This window comes from Neomonachus schauinslandi, chromosome 3 (genome assembly GCF_002201575.2).
Source record: "Neomonachus schauinslandi chromosome 3, ASM220157v2, whole genome shotgun sequence".
NCBI classification, from domain to species: Eukaryota; Metazoa; Chordata; class Mammalia; order Carnivora; family Phocidae; genus Neomonachus; species Neomonachus schauinslandi.
In genome coordinates, this window is record NC_058405.1 from 105,330,483 (window position 1) to 105,347,988 (window position 17,506).

The 17,506-nt window shown below is 35.1% G+C and overlaps 1 protein-coding gene and 1 pseudogene across 1 annotated transcript in view; one reads left to right on the plus strand and one right to left on the minus strand.

Annotated features, from left to right (window-relative positions):
* Nucleotides 1-17,506, minus strand: part of LRP1B (LDL receptor related protein 1B) — a 1,499,204-nt gene that overhangs the window by 384,901 nt on the left and 1,096,797 nt on the right. The window lies entirely within an intron of this gene.
* Nucleotides 9,689-10,139, plus strand: LOC110585648 (annotated as a pseudogene).

Below are 17,506 nucleotides of genomic sequence, written 5' to 3' on the forward strand. Positions count from 1 at the left end.
CAAACTGTAGACAGGTTAATAATAATGTATCAATATGATTCATTAATTATAACAAGTATCTCATATATTAGTAATAAGGGGAACTGGGTATAGGATATATGAGAACTCCCTTACCATCATCTCAATTTTTCAGTAAACCTAAAAGTGTTATAAAAAATATGTTCTATTAAAGAAAGGGTGAAAGATCAATTTTGAGTTCTAGTTTATAATTTCCCATTTGAGACTATAAGTTACTTCATTTCTTGGAGCCTCGATTTTCTTCAGAAGATATATTTTATAGAGTTACTGTGCAGACTAAATGCTATGTGGAGCTTTTAGTAGAATGCCTGGCACATGATAAAAACACAAAAGAAAGATAATTATTACTATAGCCAAAAAGAATAATATATGAGTCATCTAAGGCTTCTTATAAATAGAATTTTGTGATGCACTTCGTATAAGAGCAATTCCACGGCATTGGGGCTCCGATTTTAAAACATTCTTTATTACATTATTGTTATTATTATTATTCATTGATTATCCACTTTTATTTTGGTGTAACTTAGATACAAATTACAATTCCGTTCTTTGGATTTGGGTTGTAATAACTTTAGAGCTGAGGTAATTGAATTTCATTATAAAGACACTCTCAGCAGTAAATTTTTCCATTGGCTAGAATGGCACACTTGCCCATCTGTAGTCTGAGTCTTATAACCTATATTAGATATTCTATTCTATAACCTTTATTATAATAGATGGAAACTTTATTGGACAAGTTACTAGTCATGATGAAGAATATGGTGAAAATAATTAAAGAATGATGAGTTTCATATTTTTTGTTGTCTGGGATATATATATATATATAATTTATTTTATATTATATTTTATATTTAATTATATATATATGAAATAAACAGAAAACAGTTAAGACACCTAACTAGTAACTTAGTAGGATTCACTCCTGTATCTGATCATGAAATGACATGTTGAACACCATATATCTGGCAAAACTTGATCAATCTTCTCCCTGAATCTATTTTAGGCAATTCTCAGTAATCTACACTAGCTTCTCAGCCTGGCCATTTATCTGGGGTATTGAAAGCATAAATAAATTTCCAGTTCACAAGTATTTTAAACAAAACTGAGATCAATGTAGACCCACTGTTAGAAGCAACAACTTCTGGCAGCCAATATTCTGCAAATAACTGGTTCTGAGCTGAGATTATTGCAGCCAATATATTAGAAGAAACTAGGAGCTTTGTGAGCCACTTTGAAAAATAGTCTTTCACAATCAAGAAATTTGCTCTAGATTGCACCTGCAAAAATCGATATTGATTCTTGTATAAAGCTTCTTGAACCCTTAGCATGGAAGAATCAATGTCTTTGGCTGATTATGTATAGTAGCATGGCACACAATATATGGTTAATTCAATAATAAGCATTAATTCCAGGTCAGCAGACATTCATCAGCTAATGCTCCCATGAAAACAATTCTCAGATGTGCTGCATAAAGCATGGCCAGAATAATCTGAGGGTCACTGTTGGAAATAAAAAATACAATTTCCATTATACTGTTCCTTTATAGAGAGAAAATGTATTCATGCATTTAATTACTTATTATAGATGTGTTAGTGTTTTCTATATTCAAGTCATGTTGTAAGGTAATAAAGCCAGAATATAAATCCCAGTGCCTATTCTTTAGGAGCCATGATATATATGTTATATAATATAGTGTTATATATAATGTTATATATGTAGTGTTATATATGTAGTGTTATATATATATATATATATATATATATATATATAACCATATATAGTATATGTATACCAATCACTGTATTGTGCCTGCTTATTTTGAAATATACCACATTCTCCTCCATTATTTATAATAATGCTCTTATACATAAAATTCTCTGAAGAAAGTCAAGGTAACCGGAAATATCATTAAATATGTGTTCAATTAGAAATAACTGCTATACTAAAATAAACAACATTGTACATTATTTGTCTAATGAGATTCAGTTTAAGAAACTAAAGTTCATTGAAGTCTGGGAAATAAATGCATTAGGCACAAACACAGCCTACTTCTCCTCAACATTCTGGAAGAAAAGCATTTTACTAATTTGGTGGAAAAGACTCAACATGACTGTGATATTGCTTGCTGAAGTCTAAAGCCATTTGGTTGAGAAGATAGTCCAAGGAATGAACAGAACCAAAAGTCTTGTGGAAAAATAAGAACTCAACTTTGGATCTGGCTCACAAACAGCTTATTTTATTTATTTACTAATGACTTTGGATTAAAGAGTGAAATGTTCCTCAGAAACAAATACAAAGTTACAGAATTCCTACCCAATTTAGAGATGCAAAATAGATAGGAGAGTGACCACAGATCATCCTAGGAGCAGAACTGATGTTAATTTTGCAGCCAATGGCACTGAGGCTCTAAGAACAGATACAAAGAAATGATGCTCTGGAAAGAAAGGGGGGGCAAATTCCTGTTAACCACAAGATGGATGAATGTCCCTGCCTGAAATGAGATCTTTAACTTTGTGGTTTATCTTCCACCCCTCATGCCTCTGTCAACATAAATGGTAATTTCAATAACTCTAAGTCTCCTTCAATGGCCCACATCAAGAGCAGGTTTGGGGAGTATGCAACTTCTGATTCTGCACTTGAGTATGAATAGAGATTTTTCTTCAGATTTTTCTATACATAAGAAGGTAATGTGAGCTGTTAAACAAGCCAAATTGTTTTCAAACTGTATCTTTGGTCCAAAAGCAATTCTGCTTCTGCATGCAAGTTATTTTTGAATTCAAATTCCTTCCTCAATTTGTTGTCTATCATTTCACATCTCTTGATCAATGGGAGCCTGGTGTGGATTGGACAACATGTGCCACTGCTATAGACCTTCCTGGACACCAGCACCAGCTCCAGCCTCACAGAGCTTGTTGCACTATCTCGCCTTCACCCTTCATCTGCTGTGGCATGGCTCAGTAGGTGTTTTATCAAAAGTGTAAATTCCAGCAACACTTTGACACTGGGACCCTCAAAAAATCCAACTAAAGAAATATGTCAATCTAAGATCCAGTAAAAGTTGACCATATTGAAAAAGTGGGTTACAAAAATCCTCTAACACCTACCTTCTAAAATTAATTCTCATTTACGATCAAAACATGAGCATTTGGCATTACTCTTCTAGACAAGAAGTCATGAGTGCAACCACAGACACCTACATCATATGTACAGTGATGTAATTCGAGCATGAGTTTATAATTTTAGAAGATTTCAAAAGTTTGCCATGCATTGTAATGACATTATCTCAGAGTTGGTAGGCAATCTTCCTGAATGTCTTTTTTTTTTCAATTTATTTATTTTTATTATGTTATGTTAATCACCATACATTACATCATGAGTTTTTGACGTAGTGTCCCATGATTCATTGGTTGCGTATAACACCCAGTGCTCCATGCAGTACATGCCCTCTTTAATACCCATCACCAGGCTAACCCATCCCCCCACCCCCCTCCCCTCTAGAACCTTCCTGAATATCTTAAAGACAGGTTTTTTTTTTCTGTCACTTTGTTTGTTATCTTATTGTGTATCAAGTTCTAATATAAATAAAACAAAACTCAGACTATAAAATGAATCATATTAATTCTCTGTAAAGCACTATGATAAGGCTAGTGGTTATAAGCTTGGGCTAGCATTCCTGGAGGAACATGTTCTAACTCACTTTATGGTCACAACCACTATGTAAGTAGGTGGAATTCTTATCCCCAATTTAAGAATGAGAATCCACAGACAGGTCAGGTAACTCAATGGTAAAGTGGGACTTAACCCCCATGAATTCATATTTTTATACTTTATATTTTATACTTTATATTTTGTGTAAAAGTGTACTATATCCTTTGAACAGGCACTCAGAATCTAAATATTTTCCCCAATAAGGAAAAAAAAAAACCTTAAGATTTCTCTTGACCATTCCTTATTGTTGTCTAAAGACAGTCTTAGAAGAAAATATTATAAATTGCCCTTCAATAATTATTTATTAAAACATAATAATCATTTTTTTATCTTAGCCATGGTGGAACATTCTGGAGACATTGCAGGATCCTAAAGCATCTTTCTCCAGCCCTTCTGCTGTAATACATATCCTGGGCTCACTGTGCATAAATAAATCATGCTCGTTCAGTTAAACAGCATTGACAGATCATGAGCTTCATTTTGATAGGCAGATTTGAAATAAGATGCTTTCTTATTTCAGTATCCGCACAGTGCTTACTGCATTCTTAAATTTATACAGGGTGATACGCTGAGCTATAGTAAAGCTAAAAGTAGTATGGCAGTTCTACTTTCTTTCATTCTAGGAAACAGAGTAATCTTTCTAAAACAAGGTCAGATTATTTCATACTTCCCCAAACCCTACAGAAGCTTCCAATTTTACTTAGAATAAATCCAAAGCCCTTTCTATGGTGGCAAGATCCAGGATGGTGTGGCCTCCAATCACAATTCTGACCTAATCAACTCTTATATCCCCTGTGCTCTCTCCAGCTATGCCTGCTTTCTTGCTTTTTCTTGATTTATCAAGCTTTCTTCTACCTCAAGGCCTTTATACTTGCTGTCCCTCTCTCTGGAACACCCATTCCTCAGCTCTCGCTCATATCCTAGAGCTTTCTACTCAAATGTTACATCCTTAAAGAATACTCCACTGATCACTCTGTTTAAAATAGCACCATTTACTTCTATATATAGACTGTTCCTTTGTCCTGTTTCTTTTGCTTCAAAAATTTTGTAACTATTTGATGAATATATTTAATTCATTTTATTATCTGTCTCCTGCACTATAATGTGAGCTTCAAAAAAGCAGGAAGTTATGCACTGCTTTCCTCCCAGGTCCCGTAAGAGAGAGAGTGACACATTATAGGCATTTACTTGTATGAATAAATAAAATAATGAATTAATGAAAAAAAAACTGTTCTGCACATTTCCTAAAACACTATCTTTAATTTCTGTTGACCATGACTTATCAGCCACATGTTATGGATAGAACTTGTGTTTGATGCTACTCCTTTTGTTAATGCAATATATAAATATAGAGTCATGCATCCTCACTTATCAAGGCCTTTTTAATGTGAAACTTGAACCATTCAAGAGGCTTTGTGTAAAATCCCACAGAAAAGACAAAATTATAATTTGTAGTCTACGCTATCCACAAACTGCAGTGCTCAAATGGATATTAAAACTCTGTAATCTAAGTAGCAAAGACTTTTGCAGACGACTGTTCTTTTTATGAAATTTAAATCTTCGAACAATGACTGATAGTACAGAGGGAAATTAGCCTTCCCAAGATTTCACAAGTTCATCAAAAGCTTTATTCCTTAATGAGCAATGGCAATGAAAAAAAGTTCTTCTTGTGGCAGAAGTCTAAAGACATTTTTTAGAATAAAATATTTTACTCTTAGGTGTCTGTATGATTCCCTTTAAAAGAGAATAAAACCCTTTCAATATCTGACTGTCAAAGGATGAGCTCATCAGAATAAAACTTTTCTAAGATTTTCCAAAATAACCATTAAACTCTAGTAACTTCTATGGTAAATGCAACAGCTGGACCTGGTGACATTATGATGATTTTATTCTCTCACTCTCTCAAAATATTTTAGGGATCACAAAAAATTATTCTTAAAGTCTTTGTCCATGTCCTCAGTTTTACTAGATTTTAAGCTCTGTGAGGGCAGGGACCTTCAGTGTCCTGCTCTGCACTGAATCTCCAGCACAAACATGGTGCCTATGTGAAGTTATGGGTAAAATAGTAATATGTCTTTACTTCCTTGTAAGTGATTTTTCTTTTTGTCAAAGGCATACATAGATATGGCAATGTGGATATAGGTAGAGTGTATTATGCTAAGCAAAATAAGTCAGTCAGAGAAAGACAAATACCATGACCTCACTTATATGTGGAATTTAAGAAACAAAACAGATGAACATAGGGGAACGAACAAACAAACAGAGAGGCAAACCAGGAGACAGACTTTTAACCAGAGAATAAACTGAGGGGTGCTTGAGGGGAGGTGGGTGAGAATAGGTTAAATAGGTGATGGGTATTATGGAGGGCACTTGTGATGAGCACTGGGTGTTTAAGTGATGAATCACTATATTTTACACCTGAAACTAATATTATACTGTATGTTAACTAAATAGAAGTTCAATAAAAACTTGAAAAAAATACAGTTTATTCATGAGTAAATACAATAAGAAAAGAACTAATGCTTAGTTTTTACTTTTAAAAATAGATGTTGAAGTTTACATTAAAAATCAAACAGGCATAGAGGGAAGACCACGGGAAGACACAAGAAGATGGTCATCTACAGCTAAGAAGAGAGGCCTGGAGCAGCCACCACCTTCCCTCACAGCCCTTGGAAGGAGCCTACCTTGCTATCAACACCTTGCTCTTAGACTTCCAGCCTCCAGAACTGTGAGACAACAAATTTCTGTTGTTTAAGCCTCCTGATTTGCAGTCCTTTGTGTTGGCAGCCCTAACCAATAAAGTATTTTTGAACAAGGTAAAGAATAAATAATAATAATAATAATAATATTTCTAAAAGTCAAACCTAAAAAATTAGATAAACTACATTTATTTGAAAAAAAATCAAGAATCAAGGACAACGTAGCAAATTAACTTTATGTCAGAAGAATAGATTTGGAAGATAATTAAAAGTAGATTAACTAAACTCCCTAGATGACCTAATAAATGTTGTTGATTCTAGCAAAGGAGATGTGTGATCTAGACTTTCATAGAGGTTTCTGGAACCGGAGATAAGGTCTGTCCATCTGGATGGACCAGAAAGTCAGCACTGAGAATCTCCTCAACTCATTTCCTTTGTCATTTCTGGTCAGTATCAAAGAGCCATTTGAATGCAGGGCTAACACCTACAGACCTCTTGCCATCCAATATTGCCTGTACTGAATAGTTACTTCAACTGTTCCACTAATCCTACTACTGACTGGTGTCCACACATCACCCAGAGAAGTGGAATGTGTACCCTGAGATCTTGGTGAGTCCCATCTGAACTGCCCACATGGGCATCTAACTTCAATGTCCCAAGACACTTCTAGGTTAAGAAAGATGGGGTCCTGGATGATCGTGAGGATTATGGTAACGTGGAAGAGAAACCTGAATCTTCAGTATCTGGTAAAGACCAGAGAGCAAGAAAGTCCACCACCAGTACATCTCACATGGAGAAGGGACTAAAAGTATTTCTTGAATACTCAGGGCATATTTCCTTTTTGTGACATTTAACTCACAATTTATATATACAAGTTGGTATATATATATAACATTTTTATTTTGTATCCCATCTTGTAAAAATGCTTTAAGGTGGCTGTTAACAACTGTGTTTTATGTTGACTAAATATGTACATATATAGTGTTATCTACCTTAATTAAGCAAAAAGGATAAATATAATTTTTAGACTTAAATTAAGCCTGTAATACAGCTGGATTTTACAATTCTGAATATAAAATAAATAAAACTATGCCTTTTTTCCCGAGCAGAGGAAAAAAATATATATCCAGTATGTCCTACCTTTCCCATATATTGGCATTATAATTAGATAATATCACAAACTTTTTCCTCTCCAAACATTTTTTTCTTTTTTTTCTTTTCTTTTTTATTTATTTGACACAGAGAGAGCTAGAGAGGGAACACAAGTAGGGGGAATGGAAGAGGGAGAAGCAGTCTCCCCGCCGAGCAAGGAACCCGATGCGGGGCTCGATCCCAGGACCCTGGGATCATGACCTGAGCCAAAGGCAGACGCTTAATGACTGAGCCACCCAGGTGCCCCCAAACATTTTTTTCTTAATACCTGGTGCCATTAAGGTGGCCAAATCACAAAAACTACTCTTTGGCTCTGCTTCATTGTTCATATCCTCCAACAATCAAAAAACATATACTGACCACCTCTTTTTCATAAGGCACTAGGAGAGATGTGGAAGAAATTCTGCTTTGAAGAACAGAATAAACATGTTGTATAAAAGTTGTTTTTATTATTTTAATATACAATGCTTAAATGACAGAATAAGAAAGTAATCTGATTGCTGGCAGTTACTGCATTATTTATATGACTGCCATTAAAATGTGAATTTAAAAAATACAATGGCAAGCTAATGTGAACAAAGGTAACCTAGTGAGGCCTTAGAAACCCTCCTGCTTGGTTAAAATGAAAAAAGAAAACAATGTGCTTTTATTTTATGTAAAATGCAGTAATCCCAGTATTCCATCTTCTCGTGGAGAAATTCATTAAAATCACAATTTTGATACCTACTTATTAAACCTGAATGTACATGATCACCATTTCAATGCACAGTCTTCATAGATACACTGCATGCTAGGATATAATACACTGTGTGTCCCATTTTCCTAACCTAGTAACCTCAGAGGTTATGAATCATTTCTACTCAACAGTTTTATCTAATATGTCAGAGAAAAATCAGGGAGAAATGTAAGGGGTGGGAGTAGTAGGTATATGTCCAAAATAGTGTTGAACACTTTGTAGACATTTTTTTATATAGCTTATATATACTAAAGTACATTGGATCTTGGACTTCTCAGCAACTTTCTCTCAGTTCCTCCAGTAACTTTTATAAATTTATTTTGCAGCTTTGCTGTTTTTCTCTCCGCATGCTGATTTCCCAGCTGTTTGATCTTCTGCTATTATTTATTTCAAAAGCATCTAAGCTTAAAATGATATAACTAGTCACAAAACTGAGTGCCAGGGCACTAATGTACACTCTCGGTTATTTAAGAGGCCAATAACCTTCATTCCTGTAAGAGGATACTGATCATATATGAAGGTATAAGAGTTCAGCCATTTTTACTCATCACTTCCTATATTGGACAGATAAAATTATTACTATAAAATTATTAAAATAAAAGCCATTATCATGCCTTTGTGCTAACTTTTTATTTTCAGAAAGACACATAATAGCATTAGTCATTTCATTTTGATCAAACAGCTCTACATTGTGCAAACTGCTCTGATCTAACATATGACCCATGCTCCTTGCCACAATGAAATAGGCGTTTGAGTGTTTACAGAGATTGTAAAGCAGCCACTCAGGATAAGTATTCTTTGTCTTTTCTTTGCTTTCTCATTTGAGTACAAAATTCTTTGGTTTAAAACAAAAAACACTGAAAAGTTTATGAAGTGCTTCCTGTCTAAGGTGTTAAACCTAAAATCTTCCTCATAATTACCTCCTGGATTTCCACCTTTTCTGTACATTTATTTCTAACAAAAATGTTCTTTGGTATCATTGCGACCTCTCCATTGATCCACTTAATATTTTCCCTTTAAGCCAATCATTTCATTTCTAACGAATAGAAACCAACATGAATTATTTCCAGAATGCTTCTGTTAGCAACTGAGAAATCTTTGTCTATACTTTCTATTTCATTTGCCTCTGTTTAATCACAGTACCAGGTTATTGAAAACAGTGGGACTGAATATTACTTTTGGAGAAAATCATACCCTCATATACACTGGCTCCCCATAAATCCATACTTGGGTTTAATCATTGTACATAAGCTTAAACATGGAGACAACTTGCTTTCAAGTTCCAGTTGTAATCTTGAGATGTCTGACTTGATTCAGAACTTAGTTACAGGCTTTACAGATGTTACCACCCGGGAGCCACCTGAGTCTTCCAGCCATGGTCAACCCCACCATGTTCTTCGATATAGTCATGGACAGTGAGCCCTTGGGACAAAGTTCCAGAGACAGCATAGAACTTTCATGCTCTGAGCACTGGGGAGAAAGGGTTTGGTTTTAAAGGTTCCTGCTTTCACAGGATTATTCGGGGTGGTGATTTCACACGCCATGATGGCACTCGTGGCAAGTCGATTTATGGGGAGAAGTTTGATGAGAATTTCATCCTGAAGCACATGGGTCCTGGCATCTTGTCCATGGCAAATGCTGGACCCATCACAGACAGTTCCCAGTTTTTCCTCTGCACTGACAAGATTGAATGGTAGAATGGCAAGCATGTGGTCTTTGGCAAAGTGAAAGACAACATGAATATTATGGAAGCAATGGAGAGCTTTGGGTCCAGGAATGGCAAGACCAGCAAGAAGATCACCATTGCTGACTGTGGACAAATCTAATAAATTTGACTTGCGTTTTATCTTAACTACTAGACCATTCCTTTTATAGCTCAGGAGAGCACCCCTTTACCCCCATCTGCTCAAAATACCCTATAATCTTTGTGCTCTTGCTGCAGTTCTATGGGTTCCATATTTTTCTTATTACTTTCCAAGTCCAGCTGGATTGCAGAGTTGTTAATGGTTATAAAATACTAAACAACAATAACAAAAAAAGAACTTAGTTACTAACCTGAAAAATTGGAAATGATATCTGTCTCTTAGAAATGCAAAATTTTAATTGAAATATCAATGATGGAGGCATAAATTCATTTTTCTCATCTCAGATTCCATCCAGGAAACACATTTTTGGTGAATGCTTAAAACCTGTTTAACATTTCATGATCCCACCCTCAACACAAAAATCCAACCCAAATCCAGACATCACAGTTGTTTGTTTCTAAAAATCCCACAGCACTGAACTTGATCTTTATTCCAAGCTGATGCTATCAAGAGCCCCCTAACAGAAATCTCCAGGAAGGAATGGAAGCATGGTCACATCTCTTCTCTACCTGGGTGGCACTGGTACATCTCTGAGGTCAGGTCCATGAGATTAATTCAATTAGCTAGTGATGATGGCTAAAATCATAATAGTAAATCTTATAATAGATTCAAAATTTACTGAAGAATTGTATCTTTTTAACAAGACTGTAAAATATAAATATTGATCCTCAAAAAAATTAGATGCCAGCAGCACAATCAGAACAAAATAAAATGGACACTGACTTAAACTTATATGGTAAAATTTGAATATGACAGAAAAATTAAGACTTCATGATAAAATTAAGATCAGCAATTTGTGACTTGGGAAAATGGATCTTGTTAAAATTAATGGCTACACTTGAAAATGCATATGTCACAATCTATAATCTATACAATTAGAATCTGAAAAAACTAAAGAATGAAATTTTCACTACATAATTTACATGCAAACTAATAGATCCCAATAAAATTAATTCATTAAGGTTAAAATAACAGTGAAAAATAATTGTGAACATTTACGAGCACATGATAGAAAATTAATCAAGGAATTTTTTTTAATTAATTAATTTATTTATTTGACAGAGAGAGACACAGCGAGAGAGGGAACACAGCAGGGGGAGTGGGAGAGGGAGAAGCAGGCTTCCCGCGGAGCAGGGAGCCCGATGCAGGGCTCGATCCCAGGACCCTGGGATCATGACCTGAGCTGAAGGCAGACGCTTAACGACTGAGCCACCCAGGTGCCCCTCAAGGAATTTTTTTGAAATTTTTACATTTGTCAGATTTTTTACTGAATTGTTGGTACACATAAATATGTAGCCAAAATATTTGAGAAGTTAAATGTCAATGTGAAATGTTGGAGGGAAAAAAAAAAACCAAAACACAAAAACTGATACTCTATAGAAGTTGTAGAATATAATGGTTAAAAGCTCAAACTCTGATGTAAAATGATTCTGATTCTAAATCTTTGCTCTACCAAATGTGTGACCTTAAGCAATTATTTAATTGTTCTAATCCTCATTTTTTTTCTTTTTTTCAATCCTCATTTTTTTTAATTTAATTTTATTATGTTAGGTTAGTCACCATACAATGCATCATTAGTTTTTGATGTGGTGATCCACGATCCATTGTTTTCGTGTAACACCCAGTGCTCCATGCAGTACATGCCCTCCTTAATACCCATCACCAGGCTAATCCACCCCCCCACCCCTCCTCCCCTCTAAAACCCTGTTTGTTTCTCAGAGTCCATAGTCTCTCATGGTTCATCTCTCTCTCCGATTTCCCCCCCTTCGTTTTTCCCTTCCTTCTCCTAATGTCCTCCATGTTATTCCTTATGTTCCACATGTAAGTGAAACCATATGATAATTGACTTTCTCTGCTTGACTTATTTCACTTAGCATAATCTCCTCCAGTCCCATCCACGTTGATGTAGAAGTTGGGTATTCATCCTCAGTTTTTTTCATCTGCAATATGGCAATGATATATTATTGCCCATCCCACACTGTTGTTGTAAATATTAAATGGCATACTAGAGATAAAATGCACAATGTTGCATTGGGTACATAATGAGCTTGCTCCTTGGTTAAATGGACTGTTACCATTAGATGTGAAATTTATTAACTGCCTGTCTTTCCACATTAAATTTTTTAATATAATCAATTTTTCTTCTACTGTCTCTAACAAAGGCTTCTCTTTCTTTCTATATTAACCCTTTCCCAATTTTCTTGATTCAAAATTTTCCTACTTTTTTAATGATATTACTCAATCATTTGCCTTAATTCCTGAAACTAGAGAAATGTTGCTGTTATTTTTTTCTACTCACATTATAGTTTCTGTAATATGTATTTTATGCTCTTTATAATTATATCATTTTTAGAGTTTGAATAGATTCAGTCTATCGTCAGGGTCTGCAATATAATGATACCTACTTACTTTATATGATGTTCAAAACTCAATTTTCATAATTCCACCTACCCAAATAGACCAAGAGAGAAAATAAGTATTCCTGAATGCCAGCTCTTTAGATTTTGAAGTTAGCTTTCATGCATTACTTGTTTCTTTTTCCCAGGATAAATCTTGCTAGTTCTCATAGGACAAGCTTTTGAGACTATCCCAATAATCCTACTCTGAAAGTACTTGGGTCTGCGAATATCCTTTAAGAACATGATGAGTGAATTTGAACCCCACAGGTTGGAGCACTGAGTATAGAAATTACATTTTGCATTGTTTAACAAAGTGCTCCTTTTGGTACATCATGTAATATATACTTTTAATTTACTAGATGGAGAAACTGAAGGTCAGGGAGGTAAATAACTTCTAAGATTACATAAATGGCAAAATCTAGATTCAAAGTCAGATCTCTCTCATGCCAAAGCCCATGTACTTTCTTATATCCAGCTGCCTCCTCTATTCCTGGCCCTACTCATCAATAAATACTATTCACATTTAGTGTTAATATCTTTTAATATTAACAAAACATAAACTTCATTACTTTTAATGCTGAAGCACAAAGTAACTATATTTTATAATTTATGTTGCTTAATTTTCTATGTTGTTTATTGTTTGAAACAAAATTAAATGTTTCAGCACCATTCCTGGATATATATACACATAAATGCAAATGTGCATGAGCACACACATACATGTATATAAATATGTGCACGTATCAATGTATGTGAAAGACATGTGTATGTATGTATAGATGTATGTGAAAGACATGTGCGTATGTATGTGTGTGTGTTTGTTTTTGAAGTATACAGCCATACCTATACATATGTACATATGTTTATGTATATATGTATGTTTCTATATATACACCATAAATATATATACATTGAAACATTACTTTCTTGGTGTTTTTGATATTTTCTAGACAAATGGAGTTTTTCCAGTTATCTGCTTTGGATAAATGAAATATGATATTTTGAATACTAATGGGAAAATGTGTTATAATTAAGTGAAATAATTTTCTAGTTTTTCTTTGCATTTAAATGGAGTGAAAATTCTGAAATTTTAAGTCAAAACATGTTATATTCATTAACAGCTTGCAAAGTTATTTTTAAAATTCGGCCTGCAAATGTTTTCTTTAAAAAAGTATCTAAAATCCAAATGTCTACATATGTTAAATATTTTAGAGAAATATATTTTTAAGGCTATCTTCATATAAATTTATATGACCAGTGGGCATAATATTTTTCTGAGAGAATACTGAATAATATTTCAAAATAGTATGAATGTCACTTCTCGTCAAAATAGAGAAAAAGATATATATTTAAAAGTAAGTTATCTAAAAGAAATTCCAGCTATTCTCTCATACATATTAAATATCTAAATACTCTGAGTGAATTTTTAGACTCTTAAAAATCTGTATTTAAAGAAATAATTCTGAAGAAAAAGCTGTAATGACATTTATTAATTTTCTAGTATTATTTTTTCTACTAATTTTCTAATGATTTGAAAATGAAAAAAATGGGCCTGTTAAGATAAATATTACTTTGATTACAGATTTCAATAAAATAAAATAAAATAGATGATTAGAGGGATTTAGTTTCTTCTCCATTTCCAATTACCATCTACCAACTAGTAGAACATTAGTGACCTTAGTTTCCAGAGAAGAAAAGCTAGCTAGACACAAACAAATCTTTATAACAATAAAAAAAATGTTTTAAGATATAACATTTAGTTACCAGTGGCAAACTAAATAGAATTAAAACTGTATTTTTGAGAGACTGTAATTTTAGAGACCTTCCTGGACCATTTCATCTACAGGTTTAATGAATTTTTTTTTTTAATTTTTTTTTTTAAGATTTTATTTATTTGCGAGAGAGAGAATGAGAGACAGAGAGCATGAGAGGGAGGAGGGTCAGAGGGAGAAGCAGACTCCCTGCTGAGCAGGGAGCCTGATGCGGGACTCAATCCCGGGACTCCGGAATCATGACCTGAGCCGAAGGCAGTTGCTTAACCAACTGAGCCACCCAGGCGCCCGGTTTAATGAATTCTTAAAGAGTTAATATTGCTACATTCACAAAACACATATACAAACATTCACACTTTCCAGGTGTCTTAAAATAGCTTCTTCTACTCTTCATATTTTATATTGTCAGTGAGCTATAGTATTGCACTTCAAATTCTCCTCCTTTCTCTATACTTTTTTTAAACATATGTGGTAGAACCTCCCATTTATTCACTTATTCAACAAATATTTATTGAGTGTCTAGTATACATGATGAGCTGGCATGTGATTGACACTTGTGAGAGTGTAATAGGTGTGGATAACAAGTAAGAAGGTGTTGGTAACAAGCATGTCAGGTCAGCAGGCACAAAATGGAACAGTCCTGGGCAACAGGAGAGTATGGGCGTTTGCTTTATATGTATGCTGGGACAAATCAGTGGTGGTCCCTGCTCTCATCAACCACACAGTCTAGGGGACAAGTTAGACCCAAATAAGAAAATCAATTTTTAAAAAAAATTTATACATTTTGCCAAGTATCAAGAAAATACAGTGCTGAGTTGTGGAATAGGGTGAAGAATGTGAGGGGTTGGGGTGATCAGATCATTCTCTGGAAGTAATGTTTAAACTGAGAAATGAAGGATAAGAAAAATATTGACATGGGTAAGCACAGAGAGTGGGGTAGGATTTAGGGGTAACATACTGGAAAATAACTTTCCAGGCAGAGGAAATCACACAAGAGAAATCTGAGGTAAAACCGCTTGAAGAACTGAAAGTCTAGTTAGCTTTAAGTCTCAAGAATCACACAGGAATAATCTGAAATCCCAGGAAACAGATTTTGCAAGGTCTTAAAAGATGGAGCAAGGAGTATGAATTTTTATTTAATTGCAATCTAGTGCCTTTAAGCAGAGAAGTGATATAATCTCATTCTTAAAGCACATCATTCTGGCAGCTTCATGGAACACAATTTAGAGTCAGAGTTAGAGACAGAAGTTGGAGACTGTCTATAGTTGCAACCAGAATAACAGTTTTGATGATTAGCTAGACAAGGATACTGGTGATGGGGAGAAAGTGCCTGACCCAAGATATATTTTAGAGGTGAAACTGGTCAGATTATATCTCTAGAACATTGATCTTTCAACACACTTTCTGAACTCTGGCCAATATTTTAAACTGCTTTTTAAATACTTTCAGCATAGATATTTCCTAGGTCCATCAAATTTAACAAATCTAACACTAACCTCAAGATAATGTTCTCAAAGCCTGTTCTTCATCTGGTATTACCTACATCAATTGTGACTTCCCTATTTAATTCAAGGTGGAAACCAGAGTTACATCTCCTCCCTCACTTCACTTGCCACATTCAAATGACCATCAATTCCTGTCAATTTTTTTTCTCTAAATCTTTGAAATACAGCCTTCACCCCATTCTTTCTTTTTTTATTAACATATAGCACTCACCATAGCACACACCCACCCCAATGTCCATCACCCAGCCACCCCATCCCTCCCACCCCCCTCCACTCCAGCAACCCTCAGTTTGTTTCCTGAGATTAGGAGTCTCTTATGGTTTGTCTCCCTCTCTGGTTTCATCTTGTTTCATTTTTCCCTCCCTTCCCCTATGATCCTCTGTTTTGTTTCTCAAATTCCACATATCAGTGAGATCGTATGATAATTGTCTTTCTTGGATTGACTTATTTCACTTAGCCTAATACCCCCTAGTTCCATCCACGTCATTGCAAATGGCATGATTTCATTTTTTTTGATGGCTGCATAATATTCCATTGTATACCACATTATATACCACATCTTCTTTATCCACTCATCTGTTGATGGACATCGAGGCTCTTTCCATAGTTTGGCTATCGTAGACATTGCTACTATAAATATTGGGGTGCAGGTGCCCCTTTGGATCACTGTATTTGTATCTTTGGTGTAAATACCCAGTAGCGCAATTGCTGGGTCGTAGGCCTTCACCCCATTCTTCACCCTTAGCACTACCAAGCTTTATGTGGGTAGTGGCAATTATATCCCACCCATAGCACTTTCAAGGAAAGAACTATTGATATTTCTTGAATCTCACATTCTAACTTCTCTCTAGTCTGCATGCTACTGCATGGAACAGCTGGGGCTAATTCCATAGTTGAAAGATCCAAAAAATCTAACTTCCTTTCTTTCAGGAGCTCAGGGATTTGATCTTTGTTCAAGAACTTATCAATCTCAGGGTGCCTGGGTGGCTCAGTCAGTTAAGCATCTGCCATAGGCTCAGGTCATGATCCTAGGATCCTGGGATCCAGTCCTGCATCAGGCTCCCTGCTCAGTGGGGAGTCAGCTTCTCCCTCTGCATCCCCCCACCTCTCCTGTGTGCACATGTGCTCTCTCTCCCAAAATTAAATAAATAAAATCTTAACAAATAAATAAATAGACCAGTAATCTCATAAGTAAACTTAAAAAAAAATAATAATTTATCAAGCTCAACACCCAAAGAACAAATAATCCAATCAAGAAATGGACAGAAGACATGAACAGACATTTTTCCAAAGAAGACATCCAAATGGCCAATAGACACATGAAAAAGTGCTCAACATTGCTCGGCATCAGCAAAACCCAAATCAAAACCACAATGAGATATCACCTCACACCAGTCAGAATGGCTAAAATTAACAAGTCAGGAAACAACAGATGTTGGCGGGGATGTGGAGAAAGGGGAACCCTCCTACACTGTTGGTGGGAATGCAAGCTGGTGCAGCCACTCTGGAAAACAGTATGGAGGTTCCTCAAAAAGTTAAAAATAGAGCTACTCTGGGACGCCTGAGTGGCACAGTCAGTCAAGCGTCTGCCTTCAGTTCAGTTCATGATCCCAGGGTCCTGGTATCAGGTCCTGCATTGGGCTCCCTGATCA